At 47.2% G+C, this 16,323-nt stretch overlaps 1 protein-coding gene across 2 annotated transcripts in view; it reads right to left on the bottom strand.

Moving 5' to 3' along the window:
* map3k13 (mitogen-activated protein kinase kinase kinase 13) overlaps nt 1-13,902 on the bottom strand; it is a 147,822-nt gene extending 133,920 nt beyond the window's left edge. The window contains exons 1-2 of one of the 2 annotated variants that reach the window (XM_069934010.1): nt 13,780-13,902; nt 3,575-3,745 (exon numbers count right to left, since the gene is read on the bottom strand). The gene's annotated coding sequence lies outside the window, so the exon portion shown is untranslated. Of the gene's footprint in view, nt 1-3,574; nt 3,746-12,299; nt 12,555-13,779 lie in introns of those variants that run through there. The other variant, XM_069934009.1, reaches the window with a different exon arrangement.
* Between the last annotated feature and the right edge of the window lie 2,421 nt (nt 13,903-16,323).

Raw genomic sequence — 16,323 nt, forward strand, 5'->3', positions numbered from 1 at the left:
ACGGCTCCTAGAACGCTTCCACCAGCATTGTCTCCACTCCATCCTCAACATTCATTGGAGTGACTTCATCCCTAACATTGAAGTACTTGAGATGGCAGAGGCCGACAGCATTGAATCCACGCTGCTGAAGATCAAACTGTGCTGGGTAGGTCACATCTCCAGAACGGAGGACCATCGCCTTCCCAAGATCGTGTTATATGGCGAGCTCTCCACTGGCCACCGTGACAGAGGTGCATCAAAGAAGAGGTACAAGGACTGCCTAAAGAAATCTCTTGGTGCCTGCCACATTGACACTGCCAGTGGGCTGATATCGCCTCAAACCGTTCATCTTGGCGCCTCACAGTTCGGCGGGCAGCAACCTCCTTTGAAGAAGACCGCAGAGCCCACCTCACTGACAAAAGAAAAAGGAGGAAAATCCCAACACCCAACCCCAACCAACCAATTTTCCCTTGCAACCACTGCAACCGTGTCTGCCTGTCCCGCATCGGACTTGTCAACCACAAACGAGCCTGCAGCTGACATGGACATTTACCCCTCCATAAATCTTCGTCCGCGAAGCCAAGCCAAAGATGTCTACTTTGGTCACTCCTTTATTCTTTAAATATTTAAAAAAGCTTTCAGTATCCTCTTTGATATTACTTGCTAACCTCCTGTCATAATTCACCTTTTCCTTCCTCATCTCCTTCTTAGTTGTCTTCTCCAAATTTTTAAGCTTTCCAGTCATTCTTTGTACAACCTCTCTTTTGTTTTTATTTTGGCTTTAACCTCCTCCATCATCTACAATGGTCTCATTTATCCATTCACAAATTTCTTTAATTTTGTTGTGTGCCCGTCCTGCACCTTCCTCATTTTTCGCAGAAACTCCAGCCATTGCTGATCTGCTGTTTTCCCCATTAATGTGTTTTTCCCATCAACTTTGGCCAGTTCCTCTCTCATGCGACTGTAATTTCCTTTATTCCACTGAAATACCCACACATCGGACTCTGGCCTCTGGTTTTCAAATTCAACGTGAACTTAATCCTATTGTGATCACTGCCTTCTGAGGGTTCCTTTACCTTAAGATCTCTAATCACCTCTGCTGCATTACATAACACCTAATCCAGAACAGCTGATGGGCTCATCATCAAGCTGCTCCAAAAAGCCATCCCGTAGCCATTCCAATCTCTCTCTCCTGAGGTCCTGGACTGACCTGACTTTCCCAACCTACTTTCATGTTAAAATCCCCCATAATTATCGTAATGCTGACATGCTTTATCTATGTCCAGTTTTATTTGGTAATCCACATCCCAGCTGCTGTTTACAAGAACCATTAGTGTCCTTTTACCTTTACCATTCCTTAACTCAACCAGGACTCTACCTCTTCTGATCCCATGTCCCTTCTTTCCAATGATTTAATGTTGTTGCTTACCAGCAGAGCCCCGCCACCCCCTCTACTGACCTGCCTACCCTTGCGACACAACGTGTATCCATGGACGCTCAGCTCCCAATGATACCCATCCTTTAGCCACAACTCAGTAATGGCCACAGCATCATAGCCTCCAACCTGCAGCTGCACAGCAAGATCCACCTTGTTTCTAATGCTGAGGGCATTTAAGTATAAAACCATTATTGAATGCATTGTGTCTCTGTCACCCCTCAGGCTAATACTTTGTCTTGTCGCCTGCCTGTCATCTTTGCTGCCCACTACCTTCGCTTTATTGCAGTGTCCTCCTTCTTCAGCCCAAGCACTCTGGTTCCCACTCCCCTGTCAAATTAGTTTAAACCATCCCTAACAGCTACATTAAACCTGCCCACCAGGATCTTGGTTCCCTTTGGGTTCAGGTCATTCCTTCCCCAAAAGAAATCTCATTGATCCCAAGAATCTGAAGCCTTGCCCCCTGCACCAGTTTCTCACCCACGCATTTACCAGCCTGATCTCTCTATTTTTACCCTCATTGGCACGTGAAGTCTCTGGTTCATCGAGGGAAGTGTAAACTCAGGGACTGCTGGTCTCTTCCTTCCAGTGTATTTCCAAGATTTAAACAACCCCTGACAGCCACCTCCAGGCACTGTGGCCGTTCCTGCAAAAAATCCTCCAAAATCACTGGACAGATCAGCAAACCAACACCCGTGCCCTCTCCTGGACACTGCCCTGGTGATACGCAGTGGGCTCCATTAGGCACACCATCTCATCTGCACTCCTGATGCCAGTCTCCAACAGCAGACCCTCTGTCCCGAGCTCCATCACAGAAAGGGAATTCCAGACCAACTGAGAAGATTCAGGAATGTGCTGACTGCCTCTAGTTCCCACGGATTCCTGGGGACCTCTGGACGGTGACAACATTGCAGAGAAGGGCTCAGGATGCGACGAAGGTTCTTGAATGGCCAGAAGCCCAGCATGAAGAGTGGAAGGAGTGCAGAAGCTCACAAGCCAAGGAATCAGCCACTTGCTGCCCCACCTGTGGCCTCATCAGCCAGCTGAGAACCGCAAACCAGAGAGGAAGCAAGTCACCCTCGCTCGCCAGGGACTGTGCGAGTGGATGATCACCAAATTGATTGATAAGGGGCCACACAAGTGACTTGGGACAGGAAGAGTGAGATGAGGTCAGTAACAGAGGGAGTATGCATGTGCAAAGACTGCAATGCCTCCAGGACAGCAGCGCTGGAAAGGGTTCTAGAAATAGGAGCCAAGCCCGCAAAAGGAGTTGAACATTTTATAGCCCGAGGTTACTAGGGCAAAGGATCATCCATTGTAGTGGGCTGAGTGACTGCATGGTTAGACGGGCCGAATCGCCACCCAATCAGTTGGTACAAGATGGCGCGAGCCCCCCCTTCCTTTCTCAGGAGAAGCCCGCGTTTGGCGACATGCATTGCCTGGGAGATGTCGCCACTTCCTTGTTGCACGTCGCTGCGCCAGGCAGTGACTTAGCAACGCGCTGAGGTCGCTCCCACAGCCCAGCACACTCCAGACAGGAAATGGGTCATCCCCTAAAAGCAGTGCAAGCGATTCAAATAAAGTTAGTTACTGTTCACCCTCGTGTTGTGTGGACGTACTTCATTTCAGTAGCGCTGCAGTTAGCACCTGCTACACCAGCATATTTTTTACATTGGATTATTGAGAGTATGGATGTTGTATTACAATTTAACTATGGAATTAAAAGTTGGTTATTCCTTTAGACCAGCCATTCTCAATTCCCCAACACCCTCCAGGGGGGGTCACAGCACATTCCAGTAAAAGCCTTGTTTTCTTTTCACCTCATGTGGTATACATTTTATTTATACAGTTGGTAGAAGTATGGAAGAAACGAAAATGACTGCTTCACAGGGAAGGGGGCTCATAAACTTTCAGCAGAATCTGGGGGGGGGGCAGGGCACACAGGCAAAAAACAAAATGGTTGAGAATGGCTGATACATGGTCAATCATGGCACATTCTACAGACCTAGTCCATACAGCTGTAAAGGGAGCCATTCTGTTCTAGAAATCCAAAGCAAATACAGTCACAGATGCCTCGTCAAACCAGGGGCCTCTGCTGCAGGTGGCCACTGCCCAGGAGGGCACAGGGCATTACCATGGAGCACAAGGGTAGGTTCCTACCTTTGTAGAATACATTCCCACCAGAGTTCCGTTTGACTGTGGAGCACAAATTCACTGGGGGTCTGTGACGTTGCAGGTTGTGTCATCCCCAGAGATCCGAATGGGAAGAGCAGGCATCATCGCCGCAGGGGATCCTATCGCCGCAAGAACACACCTCTGCAAGGTTTTGACCTGTTGGAAAAACAATGACAAAGATTATTATAGGAAGAATATCAGGCCATTCCGGGCAGCATGATCACCGTCAACAGCAGATTAGACTGTTAGCAAACGCAGAATGATCAGGGAACACAATTAAGATGCATGGAAACATTAGCAGAAGTATCATTCATTGGGTTACTTAAAAGTTACGTTCCCACCAGAGGTGCGCCCATCAGATTGGAATACGTCCACCCAAGGATTTCTTTCCATTAGCAGCATTTTATCAGTTTTAAGATGTACAGTACCAAGATGTCCGCCTGCAAGGCGCCTGCAAGCTCACACCAAGACACAAGAGAAACTTGTCCGTGAACTACTCTTTGCAGACGATGCCGCTTTAGTTGCCCATTCAGAGCCAGCTCTTCAGCGCTTGACGTCCTGTTTTGCGGAAACTGCCAAAATGTTTGGCCTGGAAGTCAGCCTGGAGAAAACTGAGGTCCTCCATCAGCCATCTCCCCACCATGACTACCAGCCCCCCCACATCTCCATCGGGCACACAAAACTCAAAACGGTCAACCAGTTTACCTATCTCGGCTGCACCATTTCATCAGATGCAAGGATCGACAACGAGATAGACAACAGACTCGCCAAGGCAAATAGCGCCTTTGGAAGACTACACAAAAGAGCCTGGAAAAACAACCAACTGAAAAACCTCACAAAGATAAGCGTATACAGAGCCGTTGTCATACCCACACTCCTGTTCGGCTCCGAATCATGGGTCCTCTACCGGCATCACCTACGGCTCCTAGAACGCTTCCACCAGCGTTGTCTCCACTCCATCCTCAACATTCATTGGAGCGCTTTCATCCCTAACGTCGAAGTACTCGAGATGGCAGAGGTCGACAGCATCGAGTCCACGCTGCTGAAGATCCAGCTGCGCTGGGTGGGTCACATCTCCAGAATGGAGGACCATCGCCTTCCCAAGATCGTGTTATATGGCGAGCTCTCCACTGGCCACCGTGACAGAGGTGCACCAAAGAAAAGGTACAAGGACTGCCTAAAGAAATCTCTTGGTGCCTGCCACATTGACCACCGCCAGTGGGCTGATATCGCCTCAAACCGTGCATCTTGGCGCCTCACAGTTCGGCGGGCAGCAACCTCCTTTGAAGAAGACCGCAGAGCCCACCTCACTGACAAAATGCAAAGGAGGAAAAACCCAACACCCAACCCCAACCAACCAATTTTCCCCTGCAACCGCTGCAACCGTGTCTGCCTGTCCCGCCTCGGACTTGTCAGCCACAAACGAGCCTGCAGCTGACGTGGACATTTACCCCCTCCATAAATCTTCGTCCGCGAACCCAAGCCAAAGAAGACCAAGATGTCCAAGAATTTTAAAATATCAAGATTTTCTGATATGAAAGAACAAAACCAAGGTGCAGAGTAATTACAAACATCAACATTATATAAATCACTAGTTCCCAAATGTATGTCTGTAATGAAACAAACAGAATTTCCTTAGAGAAGGTGCTATCACTAAGATTTAAGTTGCACGTGGATGACCCCAGCACCCGGATTCCATTCAACCCCATAAGACATGACTACCAGGACTTCATGCCATGGCAGAAGGCATCATCTCCAGGAATTCATTCTATGATCAAGTACGTCCTATCAGGATTTTGTTCTCTTGTAGAACACATCATCGCTACATTATGCAGCACCCCTAGGTAGTAAAGAAGTACCCTAGCATGACCTGCTGAGTTTCTTCAGTACGTTAAGTATTGTACTAGACCCCAGTGTCTGCAGACTTTCTTCTTTAACTACATCATCACCAGGATTTCATTCTATTGTACAACACGTCAACAAGGGAATTTCATTCTACGATAGAACAATTCTCACCAGGACTTCATTCTACTGTGAGTCCATCATCACCCAGCATTTCAATTTATTATAGAGCCCACTTGACTTGGACTTCACTCAGTTGCAGAACAAACCAGCAAAGCAAATGCCTTACATTTTAAAACAAAATAATATCATGATTCCATTCTGTTGGGGAACACACTGTCATTAGCGTTTCACTCTATTATAGAATACAACATCACCAGGATTTCATTGTTTTATAGAACTGATAATTACCACCATTTATTCTCTTAAATGACATGCCATCAATAGGATTTTGTCTTTAGAGGACACACCAAGCACATGAAAACATTGTGTAGTAGACCACATCATCTGGCTCTATTTTGATTCATGAATGTATCATCACTTGTATTTCATTGCTAGAGGACACATCATCCCCAGCAGTACACATTGTGTGCTTGTTTGTGTGTGTGTGTGTGTGTGTGTGTGTGTGTGAGAGAGAGAGAGAGAGGGAGAGAGAGAAGGCCCATGAGAGAGGGCGCGCAAGAGACAGTGGGTGCGAGAGAGAGAGAGAGAGTGTGTGTGTGTGTGTGTGTGTGTGTGTGTGTGTGTGTGTGTGAGAGAGAGAGAGGGAGAGAGAGAAGGCCCATGAGAGAAGGCGCGCAAGAGACAGTGGGTGCGAGAGAGAGAGAGTGTGTGTGTGTGTGCTTGAGGGTATGTGTGCAGGAGTGTGTGAGTAGCAGCATGCGTGTAGCAGTTTGCTTGTATGTGCAGCAGTGTGCTTGTGTGTGTAGCAGGGCATGTGTAACAGTGTGCATGTGTAGCAGTCTGTGTGTGTGTGTGTATGTAGCTCTGTGTTTGTGTGTGTGCTTCTTGTCATATATGTAAGAACAATGCTCTGAAATTCTTACTTCCTGCAGCCAAACAGGCATGTAAATCACCTGAACCTGGTGCTGTGAGTCTTGTGGCTCCTGATGGTAGGAGCAAGAACAGAACATGTGCTGCGTGGTGTAGGTCCTCGATGATTGCTGCTGCTCTCCAATGGCAGCGTTCCCTATAGATGTTCTCAATAGATGTTCTCACCTGTGATGCCTTGGGCTGTGTCCACTACCTTTTGGAGGGTGTCCCCATACCAGACCATGGTGCAGCCGGTCAACAGATTTAACAGAACTTTTATTCCACCATAGGACTTATCTACACAAATACTTCAATCTGATATTGAATTAATCGCCACCAGGATTTCATAGAACACTACAGCGTAGTACAGTCCATTCAGCCCACGATGTTGTGCCGACCCATATAGTCCTTAAAAATTTTTTTTTAATATTGAACACTTCATCGCCAGTGTTTTGATCTGTTTTAGAACACTTTCACACCGGCATGCTCTTCCATTCTAGAACACACCAGCACCACGAGCAGGCTCTGTTCCAGAATAAGCAGTCGTCTGTGCTCTGAGCTATTTGAGTACACACTGACACCACAATTTCCTTCTACTGTACGACGCATAATCAAAAGGATGCCAGTTGATTATAGAGCCCATCGTCGCCAATGCTTCATTCCATTTTGGAACACATCATCACCAGGATTTCATTCTGTTATACAACATATCATAAAGGCAATTTCATTCTATTGTAGAGCCCGCATTTTTAATTCTATTTTTGACCACATGCACACCAAGAATTCCTTCATTCACATCAGCGCCAGAATGCCACCCTATTACAGAACACATCTTCAACAACTTTTTCATTCCATTACTGAATACATCACACCAGGATTTCATTCTAAGATCACCGGTGTTCTGCTCAATGAGAGAGCGTGTCATCAGCAGGACCAGGATGTTATGCTGCTATCGAATAGATAATTTCAGCATTTATTTTCTCCAATTTCACCATGATTTTGTCCTACTGTAGCCATCCTACAACAGACTAGATCCTCATCTGAATTTATGTTAATTCGGGACAGCATCTTCACCAGCATTTCAGTTTGTTATTGATTACAGAGCGCATCATTCACAATACTTCACTCTATTCTACAAAGCCAGAGTTTCATTCTACTCAAGAACATATCCCCACAAGGATTTAATTCCACTCAAGAATACGGTCAACCAAGATTTCATTCTGTTCTAAGGTGTCCCTAAATTAGATCCTCCATCACCTCGATTCCATTCAATCATGGAACTTGAACAAGTGGTTCACAAGGACAATTCTGGGAATGGAAGGGTTATCATGAGGAGCGTTTGCCAGTTCTTGGCCTGTACTCATTGGAATTTAGGAGAACGGAGGGGAGATCGAATTGAAACATTTCGAATGTTGAAAGGCATGGACAGAGTAGATGTAGAAAGGTTGTTTCCCATGGTGGGAGAGTCTCGGACAAGAGGGCGCAACTTCAGGATTGAAGGGTGTCTGCTTAGAACAGAGTTGCGGAGGAATTTCTTCAGTCAGAGGGTGGTGAATCTGTAGAATTTGTTGCCACAGGCAGTTGTGGAGGCCAGGTCATTGGGTGTATTTGAGGCAGAGATTGATAGGTTCTTGATTAGCCAGGGCATCAAAGGTATTGGGGAGAAGGTGGAGCTGAGTGGGAAAATGGATCAGCTCATGATTAAATGGCTGGACAAACTCAGTGGGTTGAACGGCCTATTTCTGCTCCTATGTCTTATGGTCTTCAGATTCCTCTCTATTACACAACTCAAAACATTATGTCTCATGACCAGGATTTTATTCTGTTATACCATACATCATCATCAGAATTTTGTTGTTATGAGATACAACATCACCAGATTTCATTTTACTATTGAACACATTCCCACCAGGATTTTATTTGGATAGGGGACACATCAAAACAACCTGATTGCTATACAGTACGGACTAGAGGGGCCAAGATGGCCTGTTTCCATACTGTCATTGTTTCTTGGTTATAAAGTAAGCCTCACACCAGGATTTTGTTGGATTTCACCAAACATCCTCAGCAAGATTTCACCTGATTTTTCAACGAATCATAACCTTTCTGTTGCAGAACGTATCCTCTGTAGGATGTCACTCAATCATAGATCAACCCCAGAATTTCACCCTCCATTATTACACAATATCCCCAGAATTTCACTCTACAACAGGGATACATCAACTCCAGAATTTCATTCCGTTACGAAATGCACAACACCCATGATTTCATTCCCTAAAACAGTGGTTTTTAAACTGCCCCCTAAACTCATGTTCCACCTTAAGTATTCCCTATGCCATCAGTGCTCTGTGATTAGTAAGGGTACGTGAGTGGACAGAAAAAGTTTGAAAACCACTGTTTTAATCGTACCTCATTGACTCGTAATGTGCATGGTTTCATAACTCCAAAGGAGTTAACTCAAGCAAAATATTTCAGTGACAATTGGGTCTGGAGCAGTGATTCTCAACCTTCCCTTCCTACTCACATATCACCTTAAGTAATCCCTTACTAATCACAGAGCACCTATGGCATAGGGATTACTTAAGGTGGAATGTGAGTTCAGGGGGGCAGTTGAAAACCACTGCTCTAAAAGAACCATCATCAGGATTTCAATCTTCCACTCAAGGACCTGAATTAAATAAGGGTGCTCAAAGTTGGGGTACTGTATTGGCAATGGATGGAGGGTTGGTTAATGAACAGAAGCCAAAGAATTGGGAATTTCTGTTTGTCAGTCAATGGTGAGCGTATATCAGAGGGATCAGGTGCTGGGTCCACACAGTTCACAATATTCCCAAATAATATATTTGGTGGGGACTGACTGTAGTGCCTAAGTTGGGTGATGACACTAAACTGAGTGGAAAAACAAATTGAGTGGAGGACTCAGAGAGATATGTAGGTTAAGTGAGTGGACAGGGGTCTGGCAGATGGCGTACAATGTGGGGAAATGTGAGGTCATCCACTTTGGAAGGTAAATAACATAGCAAGTCGCACTGTTACGTAAATGCAGCATGCCATTGTGCAGAGGGACCTGGGTGTCCTTGTGCATGAATCTCTAAAAGAGATAACAGGTATTCAAGAAGGCAAATGAAATGTTTGCCTTCATCACTGGAGGGATTGAATTTAGGAGCAGGGTTCTGCTGCAGCTGTACAGGGTACTGGTGAGGCCATATCTGGAGTACTGCATGCAGTTCTGGTCTCCTAAATTGAGGATGTACTGGCTTTGGAGGAAGCCCAGAGGAGGTGCAGCAGGTGGATTGTGGACTTAGCCTATGAGAAGAGTAAGAGGACAATAATCATTATCATTAGAATTTAGAAGGATACGGTGGGTGGAATATTATAGTGACAAATAAACTTATGAAACGGATAGGATAAGATCGAAGTAGGGAGGTTGTTTCCACTGGCAGGTGAGACTAGAACTAGGGAACAGAGCCTCAAGATTTCAGGGGAGCAGATTTAAGACAGGGGTGAGGACGATCTGCTTCTCCCAGAGACGAGTGAATTTGTGGAATTCTTGCCCACAGAAGTAGGAGAGGCTGCCTTGTGAAGCAGAGCGTTTGGCACAGTCGTTAGAGTAACGCCATTATAGTGCAGGCGATCGGGACTGGGGTTTGAATCCCGCGCTGTCTGCAAGGAGTTTGTACTTTCTCTCAGTGTCTGCGTGGGGTTTCCCAGGGGCTCCAGTTTCCTCCCACTGTTCAAAACGTACCAGGGGTGCAGGGAAATTGTAGGAAGTCATTAGAGTATGTTTTTAGGTCCGCACAACCCTTTGGGCCGACAGGCCTGTACTGTGCTGTAGATTTTTGTTTTCCCTGATGTGTCCAGGTACAACTTTGAGGCGGTAAACGGTGTTTCAATACAGCTTGGGATGGGCCAGGCATTGTGCCACAGCCGTAATATCAGAATAGGCTTCCGCCACTCTGGTGTTTACAAGAGTGGTATCTGGTGTGCATCCCAAAGGAAGGGTATTGACTAACTCTTGGACACTGCAGTTCCAACAGTCCATATGTAAATGCCCTCCTCCTTGATCACCACTTTTACTTCCCTCCTGCTTTCCTGGCAATGCTTTTTTATTTGTGGAGTAAATTGAAGCTGCAATCTTCCTGTTCAGCTCACAACCAGCAGTGGGCATCACCAAGGCCTCACGACATGACAGAGTGTAGGTTCATTGATAAGCAAGAGGACACTGTCCCTGTCCCCATATAGTGTACAATGGAAAGTGGGCAAATTGATAAGCTGTTGGATTGAGAAATTCTCCACTCCAGCAATGGATCATAAGGCATTTCCCTCATAACAGCACAGATCAGCACTGTGCAAGGATGTAAAATGGACAATCCTTCTCTCAGTGGGAATTATATTCACTGGAGGAGTCCAAGAGATCAGTGCTGGCTACAGTGTCTGACAGTGGAAATGAAAATGTGGCAGAGACAGTGAATGCAATCATCAAGGGCTGAAATCCAGATAACCCCCCCGGACAGAGGAAGAGTGCAAAAGGGCCATGAGGGAATGGGGAGTATATGACCAGGGAACAGAAATGGTTCACATTGTCACGTGACCAGGGCTGCGTCAAGTAGGGTCATGGGGTAGGGGGGGGTCAAACCACTCCATTGAGAGAAAACTTTTCTGCACCAACTCCACCCTGAGCAGACAGGAATAGCAATGAGAATGAAAGCATTTGGAAGAAGTTTTGTTCCCTGGTCTTGTGTGGACTGGAACCTGGAACCACAAATGCGGGATTCAAAGCTGCAGATTCCTCTGCAGAAATGATCACGGCCTTCTGAACCGTGTCACTGGGAACATGCGGACTTCTGCACATGACCATAGCATATAGGAGCAGACGTAGGCCATTCAGCCCATCATCCGCTCTGCTATTCCATCATCAGCTGATCCATTCTCCTACTCCCCTGCCTTCTCCCTTTAATACCCTGACTATTCTGATACCTATCCACCCTCTGCCCCACACACACAGGTGGGAAAAAGGACTGGAGCAGACTCTGACCACAAAGGATGTTTGGTTAGGAATCAGGCCAGTGTGGAGCCACAATCCAACAAGCTCTGCCCATATGGACCCAGGCTGAGTTTGAAGTCGTGTCCGAGTTGGGCTCACACATCAGGAAGCGAGGAACCAAATCTCAGTAAGCCGGACACAAAAAGACCCATCCTGGGGCCACCGTGTTGATGCAATCATGAAGAAAGTTCGCCACTGGCTACACCTCGTGAGGAGTTTGAGGAGATTTGGTACGTGGCCCAGGGTTCTTGCAAATGTCTGCAGGTGAACCGTGGGAAGCATTCGGACTGGTGGCATGGCTGTCTGGCGTGGTGGTGCCAATGCCCAGGACAGGAAATAGGCTACAGAGAGTTGTAAACTCCGCCAGTTCCATCATTAGTCTTCACTCCATGGAGGAGGGACAAGAAAGCAGCGTCTCTCCTCAAGGATCCCCACCATCCAGGCTGGGCCCTCTTCTCCCCGCTACCATCAGGGAGGAGGTACAGGAGCCTCAACGATACAGCCCCCCCATCAGATCTCTGATCGGACAATGAACCACAGACACGGCCTCATCTTCTGCTCTGCGCACATTATTCATTTTTAAAATCTGGCACTTATGAAATTGTAATTTTGTCTTTTTTTTGCACAAAACAACACATTTCAGGACAATAAACCCGATTCAAAGAAGGATTGGACGCGGAAACGGAGCTGGGGACGCCGCTTCCTGGAGCAGAGGCCGTTCGTGGAGACGGACGCTGACGGTTCCCGAGCCTGGTGCAGCGTCGGGTGTGGGCAGGGATGCTGAGCTCCTACCTGTTCACACCGGCCACGGGAGCCAACCTCGGGCTGAGTCCGCAGCGGGGAGATAGTGCCCAGCCAACCTCCACTCCCCCCTGGTCGTGATCCGCTCCCACACACACACAGGCTGCAAACGGCGCCGACCGACCGGCCGCGCCGCCCGTTCCGGTGGAGCCTGCGGGAACTCCGAGCCGCCAGTGCCCGAGATGAAACAGGCAGCCCGGGGACAGTGATCAGTGCCCTCCCCTCCACACTCCAGGGTGGCGGCCAGCCCCAGCAATCACGGCGGGAGGCGGGGCGCGGGGGCTGGGCGGAGACGTGGCCAGCTCACTGGTCCCCGTCTCTCCCACCCACCCCACAGTCACCATCTCTCTTCCCCCACCGGTCCCGTCTCCACCCCCACGTCTCCCCCTGCCCCCATACCCAGGTGCAAAAGACAGGAAGGTGCAGCTGTGTATCCCGCTTTAAACATCTTCCCCTTCCCAACACACACATACATACATTCACACAGACAAACACACTCAGACACATATTCACAGACACACACATTCACACAGAAATACAGACTCAGACATGCATTCACATGCACAAACATTCACACAGAAATGTGCACTCACAGGCACACACTCAGAAAAGAAACTCTTTTAATGCTCTTTCTCCCTTACTGGAAGGGAGCCACACAATACTAATGGCGACTCTCTGTCTACCTTTCAGGATGAAATCAATTTCATGTAATATTACTTGTTCGGTATTACAGGTAAAGACAGCTTTACGAATATTGGCATACAAGAAGAAACCCATGTTCGCTTTTATGAAGAAATTATAATGAGTTTTCACTTTTAGTAAAATTGTCTCCAATTGTAGTTAATGGGGCTTCACTTTACGAATTTTTGGTTGATGAACAGTTTCTCAGGAACACTCTACCTTTGTAAAGAGGGGTATACCTGTATTTGAAAAAACTGCAGATGCTGCCAACGTGAAATAAAAACAAGGGTTTTCTAGCTGAAAGATTAACTTTCTCTTTCCACTGTTGGGGCCTAACTCATTGAGCATTTTCAAGCATTCTTTTTAATTGAAGAGGCTGTACCGTCTATTTGGTTTTCTTATCATATTTTTCAGAAGTTTTATGCACCACTACATGTAAAATTCAAACATCACACACATATCATACACAGACACATATACACATGGAGCCAGACGCACACACTCATACACATACAGAGACAGACACACACTCATACTGACACACAGACACCACACAATCACACACAAACATACACGCAGACTCACACACAAAGACACACACTCATAGACACACAGAGACACTTGTATGTACACAGACACACACCGTCACGCACACAGGCATACGCACACTCACACACAGACACAAACATACACGCAGACTTACACACACTCATAGACACTCATATGTACACACACACTCAGACAGACACACACTCTGCACAGACTCAGTGTGAGAACGAGCCCCGTCTACCTCCGCAAAGCCCGGGCCGGCGACAGTGAGCGGTGGCCAGAAATGCGCCCTGGAGCCGGCGATTCCTCAGCCGGGAGCGGGCGCACCTCTCAGGCCGAGGCTGGAGCGAGAGCGCGGGGACAGGAACGTCGGGCCAGAGAGCTCTATGATTGGGCGGGCGGGCGAGGTTGGGATCGGCGCGGCTGTGGCGACAGTGAACAAGGGCGAGCGGGGAAAGGACGGGACGGAGGGAGGGAGCGAGCGCGGTGGTAATCACACCTGGAGCTGCTTTCGGAGGCAGACACGACTCCGAGCCCAGTCAGAGGGCAGGAGGGGGCTGCAAGACAAGCCAGAATTCATTTAGGGGTCAAATGTATCATCAAATCAAACGGCTGGGCTCTGGCCAGATGCAGCTCATGTGGTACCGGGGAAGAACAAGGTGATGACCCGCCTCACTATTAGTCCCTTTCACACAGAGCGTGAAAGCCGGGTTTTATCTGCCTTTCGAACTCTGTAGGCCTTTTTATAGTTTAAAAAATGCCACTGTAAAGGCGGAGATTTTCATAAATGCACTGTGAGCGGCTCCAAGGCACCGACTCCGATCTCTCTTCCACCTCGTGTCAGCGGTGGAGCGGGTTGAAATTAAGGGTTCTCGTTCTGGACGGCTGCCTGTAACTAGGGTCGGTATTGGGGCTGCTGCAGTTTACAATTTATATTTAATGATTTGATTGTGGTATGAATGGTTTTGTGGCCAAATTTGTGGATGACACCAAGATAGGTGGCGGAGAAGGAAGTATAGTAGAAACCGTAAAGTTGCAGAAGGATATCTGGCGAGGATAAGGAGACTGGACAAAATTATTGGTAGATGAGATTCCACATAGAGAAATGTACAGTTGTACACTTTGGCAGTGGAAACAAACAGGCAGACTACAGTTTAGATGGGGTGAAAATTCAGACCTCGGATGTGCAAAGGGACCTGGGGTCCTCGTGCAGGGAAACCTAAAAGTTAATGAGCAGGTAAAATTGGTAGTGAAGAAAGCAAATGCTATGTTGGGATTCATTTCAAGAGGAATAGTGTACAAGAGTACAGATGTGTTGATGGGGCACTGGTTGATGGGTTGATGACTCTATGGGGCACTGGTAAGGCCTCATTTGGAGTACTGTGGGCAGTTTTGGGACCCCTATCTTAGAAAGGATGTGATGTTGTTGGAGAGGGTGCAGAGATTTACTAGGATGATTCCCGGAATGCAAGGGCTAATGTATGAGGAGAGTTTGGCAGCTCTTGGATTGTATTCATTGGAGTATAGGAGAATGAGAGGAGATCTTATAGAGGCAGTTTGTATTTTGAAAAGTTTAGATAAGGTGGATGCGGGTAAAATGTTTCCCTTGGTGGATGAATCAAGGACAAGGAATCATAGTCTGAAAATTAGAAGTTATCTATATAAAACAGAGATTAGCCAGAAGGTCGTGGATTTGTGGAACTCGTTGCTGCATACAGCAGTGGAAGCCAGATCACTGGGAGTATTTAAACAAGAAATAGGTAAGTATCTCATTAGTGAGGGCATCAAGAGATATGTGGAAAAGGCCAGAAATTGGAACTAGTGTAGAGTAGCTTAGTGTAGATTTACGGAAAAGACTCGATGGGCCTAGTGGCTGCTTTCTGTTTCTTTGTCTTGTGACCATAAATGTACTGCTGCTACGAGTGGCTGGCTGGGTGGCAGGCTGGTGACGTCACAATGACGCTGTCAGCCCGCGACCTAGGAACCAGTAAAAGATGGGCCCACCACAGTCTCCTTTTCTGGGAACTGCTACATACTGATTGAATAGTGCATGCATTTTCCAATAGTCCTCGGCTCAGTTTGGACTGAGAGTCAGCAACCCATGAATACTCCCGACTTGACATCAAACACAGAGAGAAGGGCAGATCTGGTGAGGCTGTGATGTCCGGTGTCCCAACCTTCTGGCTCACATTCACATCTGAACATAATGTTCAAGACTCGCCAAGTGCAAAGAATAATGTTTAAGGCAAAATTGAAGAATTAAATATCAAACCTGGATAAACAAAATAAAAGAGAGAGGAGGAGGTGTGAGGATAACAATTGGGGGTATGGGAAATGAGGAGAGGAGGCAGAGGTTGAATGGCGCAAGTGCCAGGGGAATGTAGAATCAAGTTGAAAGAACCAGGACATGAACTGGCACATGGTATTGAATTGTTGAGTATTTTATACCACCTGCACACATTCTTCATCCTCCTTCCCTCGTTTTCCCTCTCTCCCTTCTTTCCCATTCTCGGTCTCCCCCCAACCCTTCTCTCATGTCCTCTTCCATTCCCAAATCTCTCTTCCCACCATCCTCTTCCTCCTCCCTTTCCCATTCCCATCTCTCCACACTCCCTCCCCCCTCCTCCCTCTTTTCCCCACTTTCTGTTCGCCATGTGCCCTGTTCTCTGATCGAGAGAAAAGCATCTTTTCCAGAAAGTGAACTGGAGACAAAGGGAAGGGAACAACAGGTGTGGAGAATGCAGACAGATGGGAGAGCGCAGCATGAGCCAAAGATGGAGGCAAA

This window comes from Narcine bancroftii, chromosome 4 (assembly GCF_036971445.1).
Source record: "Narcine bancroftii isolate sNarBan1 chromosome 4, sNarBan1.hap1, whole genome shotgun sequence".
NCBI classification, from domain to species: Eukaryota; Metazoa; Chordata; class Chondrichthyes; order Torpediniformes; family Narcinidae; genus Narcine; species Narcine bancroftii.